The 18,444-nt window shown below is 36.6% G+C and overlaps 1 long non-coding RNA gene across 1 annotated transcript; it reads left to right on the top strand.

Moving 5' to 3' along the window:
- Positions 1-14,677: 14,677 nt before the first annotated feature.
- Positions 14,678-18,056, top strand: LOC122134805. Its single transcript, XR_006153102.1, has 3 exons — positions 14,678-14,782; positions 17,302-17,356; positions 17,856-18,056. It is a non-coding gene; the product is annotated as an uncharacterized LOC122134805 (long non-coding RNA).
- The last annotated feature ends 388 nt before the right edge of the window (positions 18,057-18,444 follow it).

Raw genomic sequence — 18,444 nt, forward strand, 5'->3', positions numbered from 1 at the left:
AGGGGAAAACACCACCCCCGCAAAACCACGAGCCTTTCCTTAAAATTTGTTAAATTTGAATATGGCATTCTATATTTCTGGATCATTGTGATTCTTAAGCTTTCACCAGACTTGTTCATGCAAATCAGTGATTTTATTAGCTTTGTGTGCCAAATCAATGCATATTTGTTTTTCTTCATCCAACTCAGTAACAATATCTCGCCAGCTGCTTTTCTTTGGCGCTCGCTGATCACTGTTTGTGCCACCAGACTCTGTCTGTGACTCTTACCACAACTGACCTTCGGCCTCTTTTGATATTAAATCTTGGCCAGATAGATCCTCCATACTTAAACCTTCATTTTTTGGGAACAAAAAAATAAATGTTTATTTACTCTTTGTAGCTCGTTTAGGTTCCTCCAAAGTGTCTCCATCCAATTTCAGTCGCTGTTAAATCCAACAGGAGTCATAAAAAATTATAGTTATAAATTCAGAGTTATTAAGGCAGTCTTAAACTCAGTACATACAAGTATTATTTTAAATTCAACATACTACCTTTATAGGGACAATGGTGGTCCCCCTCTTTGAGGATTGATGATAATAGCGCCCTGCTGTCGTCCAGGTTCAGTTCTTCATGAATTTAAAGGGATAACTCCATCCCAAAATGGAAAAGATTTTGTCATTAATCACTTTACCCCCAGCGTCGTTTCCAAAACCCGTTAAAAGCTTCGTTTCGTCCCTTCGGACACAATTTAAGATATTTTGGGATGAAAACAGGGAGCTTGTGACTGTCCCATAGACTGCCAAGTAAATAACAGTGTCAAGGTCCAGGAAAGTATGAAAGACATCGTCAGAATAGTCCCCGCTGTTCATCACGGTTCGGTTCAACCGTAATGTTATGAAGTGACGAGAATACTTTTTGTACACAAAGAAAACAAAAATGACTTTATTCGACAATTCCTCTCCTCTGTATCTCTCTCAAATCAGCACAGCGTCATTTTTGGCAAAATCTGAGCAGTACGCAGGCGACTTACGCTCTTCTGGTATCAGCCGCGCCACAAGGGTAAGTTTTTTACGTGTATTTACGCTTTGGTTAGAAAGCAAACAACGCATCATAACAATATAATTAATAGTAGTAGACATAATAATGATATAATAATATATAATAAATAAAACAATTACTAATAAAGAAAGAAAGAAAAAATAATATTGCTGATGAAACCTTTCACAACACATAGATATGCTTCACATTTGAAGGAGTGTTACACAGAAGGATATAATGGTGTTCCTCCATAATAAAAAATTGTGCCCAACCTGATCATGTCTAAAAGGTGTTTTGCCAAACCAGATTCATTATAAAAGAATTTACTTTTGTCACTTGTCATGTTCTGAGCTGAATTAGAATCTGAGATTTGAAGGTTGAATGTGGTATGGGGAAAATTTAAAGGATGTGCAGCTTTAAAATATGAAGATAGCCTATTGAACGAAGTCTATTTTTAGGGGTAAGAATTTAAAACCCTCTCCATTTAACACAGAATAGCTTAAATATCTGTGATTTTTAATTTGTGTTCTAAAAATTGACAACAACATGCTGCACTAAAGGTTACTGTGCAATATAGAGATATGTGAGGTGGTCATGGGTGCAGACGAAACACATTGTATTAACTCAAGGACAACATTTTCATACATTCAAACTCAGATACAGTACATCTTAGAAAAGGTTCATGAAAGAATCTTAAATATGCTAGGTTCTAATATGAGCCTTTTACAACAAAAAAGGTTCTAAAAATAACTGCCAAATAACCAGTGGATCATTATAGAACCTTTAAGTTCAACTTTGAACCTTTTTGATAGCTAGAAGTTCATATTTGAGTGTAAAAATACAATTAAATGTGAATACTTTTTTACTTTGTAATGAATTGTGAAGTTGTCCCAATGTCTCCCTCCCATCCCTGATTCACAATGACATTCTCCAATTAAACATGAATTCAAACATCTGTCATTTAGCAGCTTTGTCATTCTTTCTTAATATGACAATATTATACATTTGTTACAGGGACAGTCCCTCTGAAGCGATCAGAGATTTGGTGAACACCTTTCAGTCATGATCTTCAGGAAAGCTCCATCTGCCACAGATGTTTGGATCATTCTGAGCACATAGATTTGGTTTCTCTTTCGTGTATTGCATCATTCTAATCACTTAGATTTGTACTTTACTTCTTGTTTGCTTGCGTTTACAAGCTTAGTTTCTCAGTCTGGTACTTCAGTTGTTTACCTGAGTCACAAAGTTCCAGTGATTCTTTTAAAGAAGTTAGAAACATGAAACAAACTTTAAATTTAAAAACAAGCTTGAAACTTCGAAATTACAGCATAACCTTTAAGAATACAAAAGATTAGGATAATATACTAAAAGAAAAAAAAATAACCACAACATTAGATGTTAGATAAAACCCTAGTGTACACAACTGATAAGAAGAAACTATGAAGAAATATAGTTATTTCAAAGGGGAAAAAACATCAAATATGAAGTGTCATGCAGGGAATTCTGGGAAACTTGGTTTTTCACTGTAAATTATCCAATGACTATTTATCCCCCCCCCCCCCCAAAAAAACAAACAAACGTGAAAATGGTTGCAGAAAACTGACAGCATCTCACAGAAACAGTTGAAAAAGAATGACTTTGTTTACTGATGTCAGTCATTACGCATGAGATTGTGCTGAGTGTAATGATGTGAAACATTATGGATCTATCCAACATGCCTGTGTCACTGACTAACTGGGGCCATTAGATAATATAATGAAGAGCCTATCCAGGAAAGGGTCAGCCGATGATCCTTTCATTGGAAAACCATGTCAAACAATATGTCTCCAGAGAAATGTTTGGAAACTTGCAAGTGTCTTGGCTAAAGAGTGGAGTAATATCTAACAGCAAGAACTGCCGAATCTTTTCTCGGTCCATTAAAATGAGATCTGTAGTACTCAAAGCAACAGGTGAAACAAAAAATCAGAAGTGAAGCAATCAGTCAAGCTTACAGTAGTTGTAGAAAACTTATTTCCAACTCTAATTAAAAAGAGATATACAAACATGATTAATGTATTTGTTTTAAAGAAAAAAAGGATGTTTCACCTTTTCTGTTATCGGTTTTATTATGGGAGCAAGAGCGCCGCCATCTTGCAAGCGTATAATCCACAGCGGTGTGACGTCACGGGGGCTGGTTCACTCCTCCGTTGCGCCGTAGTGCAGTAATATAAGCACATTTATTTTCCTTTTTGAAACACACAAATGTTATTTTAAGACACACGTTTGGTTTTCACCAGAATTGCATGAATATCCAACACTAAACTGTCTAAATCACAAAGTTTTGATTGTGGTATACCATTTTCATAACGTGAGGTGCAACGTGATGTAAACAAACAACGCTTAATAGGCTATAATATCATTCATGTAGCATCTTTATTGATATGGCAGACCTTTCAGACATGTATTTGCATTACACCTGGCTCTTTCACCAGGAAGTGGCAGTGGTATGTAAGATATTTTATTTTCACCTGCGAATACAATAGGCTTTACTAGGGGTTGCACGACGTACTGATTTCTGCTAGTTGATTACGGATTATTTAAAAAATACTCGAGTTTACTCGACTAACGTTACTCTGACTAACGGTACCCCCCCCACAAACCACACGGAAAAACAAACGTGGTTCATGCTACTGTAAATGAATAGACATTAAATAGTTAATTAAGAAACGTTTACTGATAAAAAACAAATTAATTAATAGCCTAAATGCAACAATGAGCCTACATAACATAGGCTACGTAAACTCAAAACTTTATATTTATGACATTACATATTTTAATTTTCATGTAACCAGGAGTATTTGTATCTGTAACATTCACAAAATTATGAGTATCTGTTTTTTCGGATTAAAACCAGGTGTCGTACAGTTTACTTGATAAGACCGTTATGACTATCGTGTTTTTCCCGTAGTTATCACTAAACAAATATGCTGCGTTTAAAGTAAAATAATTATTAAATTTCAAAAAAATAAATTAATCATATAAGCAGAGATGTCATGACAAACGTTTGAGTGATAATTTTGAACGCGACGCAATGAATTTAAGGCGCACATTTTCATTACCGCAGAATTCTCACTAAGCCGTTTTTGAACTTACGTAAACAAAATATGCGGGGTGCCACGCAAACCAGCAAAAGATAAAGAAGCAAACTCACATAGAAAATGTATCTGCATCTAAGCTGATTATTAGCCTACTTTTAAGAAGAGAAACCGGTTTGGTTTTTGAGAGACTGTCGACCGGCCAGACAAACGCGGCTGTTTGATGGTGCAGAGCGCGCTGTTTATTCCATTGATTCATGCTATTCATTCGTAGCCTACGGGTTTAAATCATTGCCTTTTTTAAATAATACAAATAATAGACCGTGTACGATATTTGTACTATTATGGGTGATATTACTCTCGCCAAGCTCTGAGTTTCTCAGAGATGCACGGAGAGGTAACGTCAATGCGGGTATTTGATTTTGTGCCCTTTTCATTCATAAAGTTTTCAATTGTTATCTAGCAAACAGCAGATTCTTCAATCCACAGCTCTGTGTATAATATTGCGCTGATCCCCTGGCTCAATTGTTATCTAGCAAACAGCAGAGTGTGCCAGCCTCAGCCGAATTTGGGCCATTTGGGGGTTCGGGCACACCCCTAATTATTAAATTACATATTTTAATTTTACACGTAACAGAGAGAAAAGTGATAGAAAAGTAACAGCTACACGCAATATTGTAATCCTATAATTGCGTTGTAGGCAAACTGTGCATGCATTATGGCCTAATGCCACGCTCGAGTAGTCGATTGTTTCCGACAGCGCCGACTAGTGGTTTTTAAAGTAGTCGATCACTCGACTACTCGACTATGTAACCCCTAATGCTTACAGTACCTGCTGTTAACAGGACGCTCCACTGTTTAACTGGCCTCCTATCTGAACGATCGGCTTCCTCAAGTTTATCATTCTAACATTATTCATTTGTTTTAAGTCTTGCCTGCTTAAACATTAAAGTGGTATATGCCAGTACCAATTTGAGTTCTCTTCTTGTCTTCTTGAGCAAATACACACAAAATTATGTCAGAATGGTTGTCTTGATGAGTATCCACAGAAACATGTTTTGTTTTGTTTCCCAAACCAGCAGGTTCATGACTTCTTCCACCTGTAACAGAAGTACTCGATCCCCTCGCGTGTATCGGCTCAAATGCAATTAAGCAATTGTACTTATTATGGGCTCATTTGAAATTTGTCTTCCTCAATTTCAGAACCAGATGATTTCCTCTGCACAATCTGACTTTTGCTGCAGCATGGGTCAACCTGCTGATTCGTCTGGTGAGAAGAACTGGCCCCCGACTGAGCCTGGTTTCTCAAAAGGTTTTTTTTTTCTCCATTCTGTCACCGATGGAGTTTTGGTTCCTTGCCTCTGGCTTGCTTAGTTGGGGACATTTAATTTCCAGCGATATCGTCGACTTGATTGCACAGATACTATTTAAAACTGAACTGAGCTGGATGATGACGTCACTGAATTCAGTGATGAACTGCTTTTAACTGAAAATTGAATGTTTTCTGTTGGCCTTTTGCATTGACAACACTATTTTTCCTTTTAGATACTGTAAAGTATGACACAGTGACACAGCATTTCACAGAAAAGTTGAAACAATGACTTTGTTTGCTGACGTGAATCATTATGCATGTGATTATGATTTCTTCAAAATCGTGCTGCGAGTGTAGTTTATGTGAAAACATTATGGAACTATCCAACATGCCTGTGTCACTGACTAACTGGGATTTGAAGCCCAGCAAGGCATCTGTTTTAGTGTATACAGTCTGGATCTGTATTAAGATAAAAATTATAAAGAGCATTTATTTGATTTGCTTTTCCATTAGCTGGTTTGAATGTTTTTATTATATGAGGTTGTTATAGACAGTGGCGCGCAAAAAGTGGGGTATGCGCTATATATGCGGCGAAATACGGGCGCCGCACACATGGGGGGCGCCAAAGCGATGGCTAATTTTTTTTTTTAAATAATAAAAGTTATATAAATTTATATAAAAGTTATATATAAAAAAAAGTTATATACATTTTAGAGGACTAACAGGCTAGAGTAGGCGCCGGTGCCCTCATAAGAGTCATCATAGAATTTTAGACATAGAAGGGTAATATCGCGAGTGGGCGGGGCGCCCGTGACGCGCTGAGTGTGAGCAGCGTAGGTAACGTTAGTGAGTTGTGAAACTCGAAAAGATGGATAAAGCAAAAAAGCTATCGGGGGCTAAAAATAGAAAAAGAAAGAGGGAAAAGGAGGATGGCATGTCAGGGGATGCAACAGCAGCTAAATAAGTGGATGGTGAAAGGCAACAGGTAGGATTTAAAATGTGACGTCTATGCTTGGAGGCTTGCAAATACGTTATTCATTTTAACAGACTAGCTAGCGTTTGCTACCACTGGGGAAATGTAGCAGACTCTACGGAGCCCTGCACGTCACCTGTAGCAGACTAAAAAGCAATGCCGTCCCCTCAGTTTATAAACCGTGCTCACGAATTCAAACTGTGCCCCTCGGTTTAACAACTCATAATCCCACGCGATTAATAAACTTAACCGCAATCCATTCCCGTCGGATTTTTTTGAAAACGTACTCACGGATTCATGCAGCAAGCTCCGTGCGCGCAGGTAGCCTACGTGGATTTGTAACACTGTACTCACGGTTTTTATGGGTCGACTATGTGTTTATTACAGTTTTAATGGACTATGGAATAGGCCTACAGGCAAATTTAATAAGAAAGATGTGCATCAAAATCTTGTTTAAATTTGTGATAATCCTAGCACTTGATTATTATGTGTATAATAAACCTGGCATTGTTACTGACTCTGGAGTAATTTGTTCCTCCTTTGTAAGTCGTTTTGGATAAAAAGTTTCTTATGCATAACCTGCATGTTATAATAATATGTAATAATAATAATAAAAATAACTATTATTTTTATTATTTTAATTTATAGGCTAAATAAATTCAGTACACTTAAGACAGTAAAAATGTTTGTCATAAAATTATTAATGAATGCTTTATTTTTAAATAACCTTTTACAGTTTTGGAAATGTGTTTGTGTACTATTTTTTCTTAACATGAAGAATTATTTTGGTGATTTTATTATACTAGCTTTTCCCCCAGAGTTAGATGCACGCTTCACTGTTAATTTTATTATTAAATAATTAGGCCTATTATAACATTGCTTTTTACCTTTTTTAAAAAAAAATTTTTAATTTTATTTTTTTTGAAAATTCAGGGAATTTTCTATTCTTCTTTTTAGCGTTTATTTTAGCCAATAAAACACAGGCGGCGGTGTCTTATCCTATTGGTGATTAATGTAAAATAAACGCTAAAAAGAAGACTATTTTGTGAGTGCGGATCATGGTCTCATAGGATACTATGAAAAATTATGTTTAATAAACAGAATTGAATCTGCCGGTGGGGGCGGAGCCACAAATCCTGAGTTTACAAATCCGAGGGAACGGATTGCGAAAGTGTGCACATGGATTATGAATTCGTGGGTACGTATTCAAAAACCGAAGGTAACGTTACCGTTTACAAAATCTGAACGCACGGATTGGAAATTCGCGGGTACGGTTTATTAATCCGTGTGCATGATTTACTAAACCGGGGGAACAGTTTAAGAATTCGTGAGCACGGTTTATAAACTGAGGGGACGGATTGCAAAATCGTCGCCTCGGATTGATTTTTTTTCTCCTACAGGTGACGTGCAGGGCTCCGTAGCTGACAGAATATGTAGCTAGTTTAGAATATGCAAAACCGAGGCTGCTGAGCTGAAAACTGAAAAATATAAGGTAGCATTTACAAGAAATGACAAGAATCTGGAAAAACAACTTAATATCTTCTGGTTTACCCATGGAATCATGCATAGATTTGCTACCAAACTTGGAGGCTTGCAAATATTAATGTTGACTGGCAAGTGTTTTACTAATTTACTGCAAAATAATGTTGCTGATATCTACATTTAGATTTTGGTTAAACCCTATGGTACCAATCCCATGCATGACATATCTCAATTTATTAAAGTAAAAAAACAACTGGTAAATATAAGGTAGCATGCACAATACATGACTAGAAGCTGGAAAACATTACTTATGCAATAAGGCTGGTTTATTATGGAAACAAATAGATTTTTTTTATTTATTTTTTTTTTACCATTAGCTGCTCATGTTAGCTGTGCTGTCAGACATACAGACTACAGTTACATCTGCTGGGTGACATGTAAGTTGTAATTAGGGTCACATCTCTCTCTATCTTTAAAGATCTGTGCTATATATATATATATGTGTGTGTGTGTGTGAGTGTGTGTGTATATATATATATATATATATATATATATATATATAATGTATATTGTAATATGTGTGTGTGTGTGTGTGTGTACATATACCATAGGCTTACAGTGGCTGTCTGATATACTTTAAAATAAACATTTATTATTTTAAGCACATGATGATGTCCGGCACACTTATTTATTTAAATGTGTGTGTGTGGGTGGGGGGGGGGGGATAGTTGCACCCCTGGTTATAGCCAATAGCAATTATTTAATTCACATTTTATAAGAGCAATATGTAGGCAGGTCTTTTAGCGTGGTGGGTGAGGGGCTTTTTAGGCATTTTTGCGTCACTCTTATGACCTATTTCCTTATTCAAAGACAGTGTTTTTTACGGTTTCACACATGTTGGCTATGAGAACACTAAAAAAAACACCTAACCCTTTCACATAGTGACTCATTTGCTGGCATGTAACCACCAGCAGCCCTCAATCACGCATATAGGCCTATTTTTGACAAATTAGCCTACAGCAGCAAAAGCCTATCGCGGACAATCACACTTCTGTTCAGCAGTCATAGGGAGACATGAGGACACAGGGGAAGCCCACCTGGGACAGGAAGGCAGTGGTCAAGGTAATTTCACCAAGAAGGGAATCAAAAACTGATTGTTTGAAAATTGGACTGCATGAGCAAGTCAGCCACAGAAAGTGTGTAAGAGTGTGATTCTCATCTGATAAAATGAGACCGATAACAGATAATGGGGCAAAAGCAAGGCATTGGGACTTCTCTCTTCTCTCACCTTATCTCACTACACTACCTGAAATCATCACATACATATACAATCAAAACAAAACAGGAAACATACTTAAAGTAGAAGTGAAGCAGTCAGTCAAGTTTACATTATTTAGTAAACTGTTTCTACTTTAATTAAAAAAAGACATAACAAACACAATTAATGCAACCATTTTAAAGAAAAAAAAGGATGTTTTGTTACGGCTTTTTGTTGCAAGAGCACCTCCAATTCCACAGTTTTGTGACGTCACGGGGTTGGTTCGCGCCGTTGGCCAGTGAAGTAATATAAGCTTTTCTTTTCTTTTTGAACAAACACTTTTTCTGAAATCGCGGAAGACAAACTTAAAAGGAGCCCATAATAAGTGCAAGTGCTTATGCATTTGAGCCGATACGGCGAGGGGATCAAGTACTACTGTTACGGATGGAAGAAGTCATGAACTTGCTGGGTTTGGGGTGAAGAGTGGGTCGGAAACAATACATGTTTACATGGATACTTATCGAGACATAATTGTGTGTGCATTTGCTCAAGAAGACGCGAAAGGGAACTCAAATTTGTACTTGCATATGCTGTCCAAGCTGCGGCTTTTTGCGTACGTTCGTGTGCACAGAAATGATCTATCACAGTGCCCGAGTCTCTTTAGCACTGTCTTGCGCTTGAATGGCTTAAAACACATTAATGTTTAAGCATGCAAGGCTTAAAACAACAACAAAAAAAATAATGTTAGAATGATAAACTTGAGGAAGCCGATTGTTCAGATAGGAGGCCAGTTAAACAGTGGAGCGTCCTGTTAACGGCAAGGTACTGTAAGCATATTGTATTCACAGGTGAACATAAAATATCTTGCATACCACTACTGGTGAACGGAGCCAGTGTAATGCAAATATGTCTGAAAGGTCTGCCATATCAATAAAGATGCCACATGAATGATATTATAGCCTATTAAGTGTTGTTTGTTTACATCACGTTGCGCCTCACGTTATGAAAACAATGTTTGGTATACCACGATAAATCTTTGTGATTTAGACAGTTTATTGTTGGTATATTCATGCAGTTATGGTGAAAGCCAAACGTGTGCGTTAAAATAACATTTGGGGTGTTCAAAAAAGTAAAGAAATGCTTATATTACTGCACTAGCCAATTGAGCGAACCAACCCTCGTGACGTCACACGCTGTGGAATTGCAAGATGGCGGCGCTCTTGCTCCAAAACCGATAACAAAACATCCTTTTTTCTTTAAAATGAATACATTAATCATGTTTGTTATATCTTTTTTAATTAGAGTGGAAATCAGTATACTAAATGTAACTGAGCGATAGCGAAAGATCAAACCTGATTCCGACTACGCCACCGGGGTTTGATTCCACCAGAAAAAATTAAAAACAGCAACACAAGTTCTGTAGTTAGTGAATGAAGAACACAGATGTGACCTTCAAGTACAACACTTTTATAACAATCAGTAGTGAAATCTCTAAGCAGTCAACTTCACATTTATAATCTAATCTAAAAAGAGAGAATCACAATTTTAAGATGTCTAGACTTTAAAATCATAACCCACAATTCCTGAATGCAAGATCAACCAAGCCTGCAGGAAGAAGAGAAAAAGTCACTCGGCCAAGGACCCACAACCTCAAGAGTTCACACCACCTCAAGAGTTCACACCACACGTAAACTAACGTGCACCAACCAGCAAATTTAAAAAGGTGTAGTCATAGTGAATAATGCAACAAAAAAACTCTACACTCTCAAATCAATACCCATGCAGTGCTGAAAAATTCACGCCACATGCAGTAAAGGAATGCCCAGATGAAAACTCTCCTTTTCTACAAACATCATATAGACCCTTAGTGGTTGGTACAAACAGGACTTAACGAACATAATCAATACGGATAAGAAATAACTTCAAAACAAACAAATGACCATCAGCTTAAAACTTAGATAAAAATAAATAAATAAATAAATCATAAGCAAAACAGCAGGGCCTGGACATCAGAAGTCCATATGCATAGAACTCCACAAAGGAAGATCTCTGCCGTAATCCAAGAGTGGAATAGAAACACTGCGCAATACAACACTGGGTCCACAACTTGCATAATATTACATACAGCCCATGCGCTCGCATTCTTGCATCGGGGGTTATCTCTCTCGCTATGACCTTTCAGGGTCACAACACCGGAAGGAGACGGAAAAGATCAAAACGTCAAGAAATTACGCAGCCTGCAAACCTTTGTGCTATTTATAGGGCAAAATAAATACATATGCCCCACCCCGTACACCATCCTTATTATCCACTCGGTCACATTAATACTGTAAACTTAGCTGATTGCTTCACTTTTACTTTAATGATTTTTTGGTCACCTGCTGCTTTAAGTACTACAGATCCCGAGTGGCAACCTCCCGCTCTCTCTCGTGAAGCCCACACGAAAGTGACTAAAACTGCAATTTGTGGACTGGCCGCTTTAGGCTGGCTGCAAAAGGAGTCAGTCCCATAGACTTCCCATGTTACAATGCCCAACTTTACAGCAGAAAAATACACATTTACAGCCTGGTTAAAAAAAAATGATTTTGGTCTAGATAGCTAATTTTGCCCTTCATGACAACTGTGAGGGGGGTGAATTTTTTTGAGTGCTATCAAATGATTAATCGCGATTAAGCGCATCCAAAATAAAAGTATTTTGTTTACATACTATATGTATGTGTACTGTGTACATTTATTATGTATATATAAATACATACACATACAGTAAATTTTTGAAAATATTTACATGTATATACATTTATATGTTTATATTCTTATATTTTATATTATATATAAAATATATTTAATATATAAAACATAACATATTTTTCTTAAATGTATACATGCATGTGTTTGTAATTATATATACATAATAAATATACACAGCATACACGCATATATTATGTAAACAAAAACTTTTATTTTGGATGTGATTAATCGTGATTAATCACTGTTATTGTATTTTTTGCATTTGTAAACTTATCCGTTTAAATTATATTAAACCTTAAAGTTCTGCATAATTAAGGGCGCGGCCACTTGAGTGACAGGTGGATTGCCGCTGCAGACACTGCTGTTGAGCTTGGTGGGCGTGGCAACCAACTCCCGCCTTTTTGCCCATTTTCGTTTATCCGGGAGAGTCGCGCGGTGACGCGCTGCCAAGATGGTGACGGCTGCCTCCACCCACTTTGTGCTTCAAATACGCTCTTCAGAAATCAGCGGGTGACATCACGGACACTACGTCCGTTTTTTTTTATACAGTCTATGTATAGGTCTCATTTTAATGTGCCTGAATTGAGAAATGAACATCCACAATGCGATTATATCACGCAGTTTTACAACGTGCAAATGCGTCATCTTTGGACATACAGTCATAGGGTGAACGGGTGTTAGGCCTATAACGCAGGGTAAAAAGCAACTCAAATCCGTCGTTCTTCCGTCGTTTCCAACGGTGGAAAAGCAGCTATAGGCTTACACACACTACCATACACGTTCAGTAGTTCAAACAGACACCTGCTGTACTGCTGCCGCACATGCACTGTTAGTGTCATGCGACGGTGAACGTGATTTCAGTCACCAAGTACATGTTCCTGGATCATCCTTGTTGATCCTGGAACAACATTCCAATCAACCAATCAGAACTGAGATTTAACTTTTCAGGAAATACCTGTTTCAGGCTTAAAATGGGGGTTAGGTGCTTCTACACTCTTGTTAATAAGCTATCATTTCATACTGGTTTTAGGAATAAACTATGGGTAGGGTTAGGTTTAGGGGTAGGGATTGGGTTAAGTCTATATTTTTGGACAATAATGTTGATCCAGGATCAACAAAATATTTCGATCCAGGAACATGTCTTACTTGGCAAAATCACGGCGACCGTCATGCGACTACTGTATGGAACATTATGCATCCAGTCCAGCACCCAATTATCCATCTCCAATTAAGTGCATAAATGAGTGGGAACTGAATCTGAAGTCTGATGATTCTATGCAAATTAACTCATACGTTCATATTCCTTGCTACTTTTTCAGCGCATCAAACTATTATTAATATAGTGCGCAATAGGCTATACATGGTTACCATGACAACTTAACACGCTGGCTGCTGCTCTTTATTCTGTATTAATATTCTTAATTTGATATATTTTTGTAATAATTTTAATATTTAAAGCAGATGTGACCGCCATCCACACTACTTTGTAAGACTAATTTACGCCAGTGCGTCCAATAGCCTAAACACTTGCGTTACAGAGATGGATTTGTTATTTTATAGGCTATAGGCCTACCTCTGTTTGTGTCCATCTGAAGAAAGAAAATAATTTAGCCTACATCTAGGACAGCATGAGGGCAGCTTGGGCAAGTAGATAAGAGAATGGTCTTTTTTGGGGTGGTGCATCCCTTAAAATGTTAAATGTGGTTAAATGAGACATCAGGTTTTTCTCGTAGGCTACTGTTTTGACTTAGGTCTAGCCTAACTGTTATCGCATACGCTTTAAGGGAAGCCACAAACATCTTAAATCTCAGAAGGAAAGGAAAAGAGAAAGGATGAACTATGAGTGTAATGAGCTGACAGCATTATAAGCCTAATTCTATGTTTGTGAAGTGTCAGTGAAAAAGATTTTGAAGAGGCATGCTGGGGCTCTCCATACACACATTGTTGGCTTAAAGGAAAAACAAGACGGAAAATTAAAATATTGTTAAATAATGAAAACATTATGCTGTTTCCAGCACCTCAGTAAACTAAATATCCATGAACCTTTGCAAGCACTAGCGTGTAACATCTGTCCATGAATATAGGCTATAATCTGGAATTTTATTGTGTATCAATCTAAGACTGTGTTAAAAAAAAATAAAAAATAATAATAATTGAAAGACGTTGGCCGACCATCAAGCTGAATAGTTGACCAAAAAATTAAAATTGTACCAAAAAAACTGTTCGGTTACCACATTCTTCAAAGTATCTTTTGTGCAGAAGAAAAGGATAAATAAAAAGATAAATAAAATTATATTTATTGTAATTAAACTAGAATATGTTGTATGAGAAGTGCTCAGTATTTGTGCAAAGTATATTTAAATCATGCAAAATGCATTAATAATAATACATTTATAATATTATATTTTAATTTAATATTTAATATTATATTTTAAGTTAAGTTATAATTATTATTATTATTATTATTATTATTATTATAGAAGACTAAAAGAGCTTTTAGCCGGCATCTCATGTTGCATCGGCCAGGATGAGGTAAGTGTGTAAAAGATTGAGGCTATCGGTCTGAATAAGCCAAACACAGTTAAACTAGAGCATCCTCCACACACGGCCTCTGGCTCGATGCGTTGGAAGGGGATGTTTTTTCGGGGTTTCAGTCTGCTCCCTCCTCCGCCTTTCACAGCTTATAAAGGCGCGGCGTTTCTTCTCAAGGCAGTTGAAGTCAATCCGTCCGTCAGTCGGTATGGACTCAAAGGATGCTCAAGAGAGTTTAGAGAGCGGGCGGCGGTGGCGCGCGCTGCGCGCTGTCGCTTGTTGTAGCAACGGGCGGAGGTCCGCGGCGGCGGTGTTCGTCATCCAGAGTTTATTAACGGCCGCTTGTGCCGCCTTCAGCCTCAACGTCTTCCTCAACCAGCAGCACGTAAGAGCTCGTTTCTTTTTTAATTTGTCTTCTTATATATATATATATATATATATATATATATATATATTATATATATATATATATATAATATATATATATATATATATATAACATTGATTTGAGTGTTTGTGTAGATGATGTACGAGTGTAGTAAGTGCGTTTGAAAGTCCTTTAGAGGGCAGTGTTGACCGTGGTGATGGTTGGCTTGATGAAGTTCTTCAGACCTGAGATTATTACAGGAGATTTCTTAATGTCATAATTGCAGATTATTTAATGGCTTTCAATGGCAGCCGTTTGTGTGAAGTCAGTTAAACCACTTGTCTCAGGTGTGTTCTTTCATGTGGTCATGTTGTGTATCTCCAAATGTGGTGTACTTGAGCTTTGCCTTGGCATGTCCCATCGGGGAAACCCCTGTTGACATCTCAACCATCTTTGTTTTTAAAATCATCCATTAAATGAATGATAACTGTTGAGGTCAGGAGACTAACTTATTTCAAATTCGGCTTACACTGATTTCAGATAATGGTACCCACAAAAGACACTTACTAAATGATCCATTTAAGTCAGGATGCGCACACTGTTTGGGTTGTGTGCCAAGTCCTGAGAAACAGCCTGAGAGGGCATTTTTTGCTGGGCAAAGATGTTCCCCTTTCTCTGTGCAGGCCTTTTCAGCCCACATGTTCCACAACTGCCCTCTGGTCCATGAAAGTGTTTGTTTGTGATCTCTGTTCGATTTGACACGGGATGGAATTTTCCATGTCTTACAGAATGAGTGTGTCTGTTATTTCTCATCACTTTGATCATAACCATTTCCGTATCTTGAATCAGCTTCACGGGCCCAAATTTTTACACTGGAAACCAAAGTGGTGACCCAAAACAGTAACAAAAAGTGTTTACTGTGAAAAAAAAAAGTCTACCCTCTGGGCCTCTTCGGTCATTTTTGCCCGAAAAAATTTATATTTTGACATTTTTAAAATTATAGCTTCATCAGAATGAGATGACACTTGGTGGCTTTTGTTGCATTAGCTATGTGAACACAAACATGGAAAAAATTGGACATGATTCGGGTATGTTAAAGGATCAAAAAAAAAAAAAGAAGTCACTCTTGGGTCCTTCGTGGTCAAAAAATGACAGACATAGGAAATGAATGGGAAAATGCAAAAAAAAAAATACGATCTTTGGTGGTACAAACTACAAATCAGCCACTGGGCAGAAAAAAAAGTGCACAGCAAACAAGGGGTGACTAAAATATCAAGAGTGCAAAATCAAGAGACGTACACACTCACAGAAATGACGTGGTAAGACTGCAACAAGCTAATTTTGAGGAATATGTGAAGTAAAATGAATAAATGAATCTCTCTCTCTCTCACAGACACACACGCACACACACATAAAATTGCAAACTTCTACTGAATTACTCTCGGTTGCATGTGCAGCAATGCATAGTTTGTATGTAAATAGATTTTTCAGAATTTTACTGTTTGATAATTATTGTGTTTGTTCTTATTTTAACCTAACAGGTGTTCCTGATATCTGAGTAACAAAAATGCTTCCCACGTGTGCCCTTTCTTACAAAATTTTAATATTTTATTGCAATCATAATACAAAACCTGATATTTATCTAACCAAAAATATCTAAACCCTGACAAAAAGTAGTCTTTTAGAATATCTATACATATATATCTAAATGTAAAACCTAATAAAATGAAGAAATTATGTCTAAAAACAACTGGAATCCAAAAGCCTATGTACAGGGAGCTATACAGGAGGTTACGTGACATTACATACGTTTTTATTTTTTTTAATGCCACCAGATGGCACAATTCCCTCTTCAAAAAATTAAATTTTAAACGCTTTCATTCTGTTTTAATATGAAATATTGCATTTTTTTCTGAAAACGAATGAATTAATAATTAAATGACAAAAAAATATATTAATTCTAATGGAAAAATAGCTTGTTAAAATTTGTATAAATATTGCATAGTATCATAAAATCCCATTAAAATTCTAAATAATAATCAGAAAATATTATTGAACAAAAATATATTACATTAATTTTCCTGAAGAAAAAAAAAAAGTTACACACACACGGTGTATACACACACACACACACACACACACACACACACACACACACACACACACACACACACTTGCATTTGTGGTTTACGGGGACTCTCCATAGGCGTAATGGTTTTTATACTGTACAAACTGTATTTTCTATCGCCCTACACTAAAACTACTGCCAATTTTTGAATTTCATAAATCATTGTTTTGTATGTTTTTTTTTTTTTTTTTAAGCCTTTTGTTTTACGGGGACACAGGAAGTGTCCTCATAAACCATGTTTACGTTGTAGTACCCATGTCATTATACACATTTATGTCATCATAAACCATATATACCAGTACACACACACACACAATATCATGGCTTTATAGCTAGTAAATGGCTGATATTATAAATATGAGTTTTATTACCATTTTTTAGTTGTTTAACTTTTTTTTTTTTTTGGCAGCATCAGCAGCAACCGGAGTCAACAAAGGACAGAGGGATATTCATGCAAATAGGAGGTAAGTGTTCCTATTATCCTATTATTCAGATTTAAATTCTGTAAAGAAATAATAAATTCTCATATAATGAGTTATAATTCTCATATAATCAGGACTATGCTATATACCACGGAAGTCTGTGATAATTATATACTAGTAAGTCTTTAATTAGTGACATCATCTGGTCTTTTTTGTCAGATCTATGATTTTATTAAAAAAAAAATAGATTAAATTTTTTTTTTCCTCTCTCTCTCTCCTCTCTCTCTCTCTCTCTCTCTATATATATATATATTTATAATTAAGATTTAATTACATGTATGTAAGGGTTAATGCAAATATTTTATTACTTTTAATTTATTTTTTTTTTTTTTGGTTACACCCAAACATTTTAAAAGTTGTAATTAGCCTGTTTATGTCAATCTTAGAGGATACCACATCTAGATCTAGAAGAAAACCGAACAGCCATCTAATTCTCACCTCTTTCTGTACGTCTGTGTGTGTGTATGTGTGTGTGTGTCAGGCACAGAGTTAGGTGAGCTGAAATTCATGGCGCTCTGGAACCACAGTGTTGATCTAAACAATGAGAAGACGGTGAAGCTGTCCTGTGCCGGACCGTACATTGTCTATCTGTGGGCATGTGTGAACAGCTACAACACTGACACAGTTGTCAACCTGACATTGGAACAGGGGAATCAATCCTTCCACCTGCAGACCCTGCAAAAAAAAAAAGAGTGCAAGGAGATGCAAGGAGTTTTCATGCTCTCTAATAGAAACGAAGTCACGTTGAAAGTCAGTCACATCAAAGACACCTTCAAGATCGAAGACCTCTTCTTAGGGCCTGCACTACATGCTAGGAGCACAGTGCTTCCATCATCCACTTCTTGATGAAAAATAGAAACAATTTTTGGATATAAAGCTTTTTAAGGTGCTCGTTCTTCAGAAGAGCTGTTTAAATGATAAAAAACTATGACATGACCCTCAGTGTGAGTTACCATTTAGAAATATCTCTTGTTTTCCCCGATTTGAAACTTTCCTGTGTTTGAAGTATAATGATGATGCCATAGTCAGACTTTTCCTGGACCAAAAGTATAACCATGAAGCTAAAGAAG

Source organism: Cyprinus carpio, chromosome A21, assembly GCF_018340385.1.
Source record: "Cyprinus carpio isolate SPL01 chromosome A21, ASM1834038v1, whole genome shotgun sequence".
Classification (NCBI taxonomy): Eukaryota; Metazoa; Chordata; class Actinopteri; order Cypriniformes; family Cyprinidae; genus Cyprinus; species Cyprinus carpio.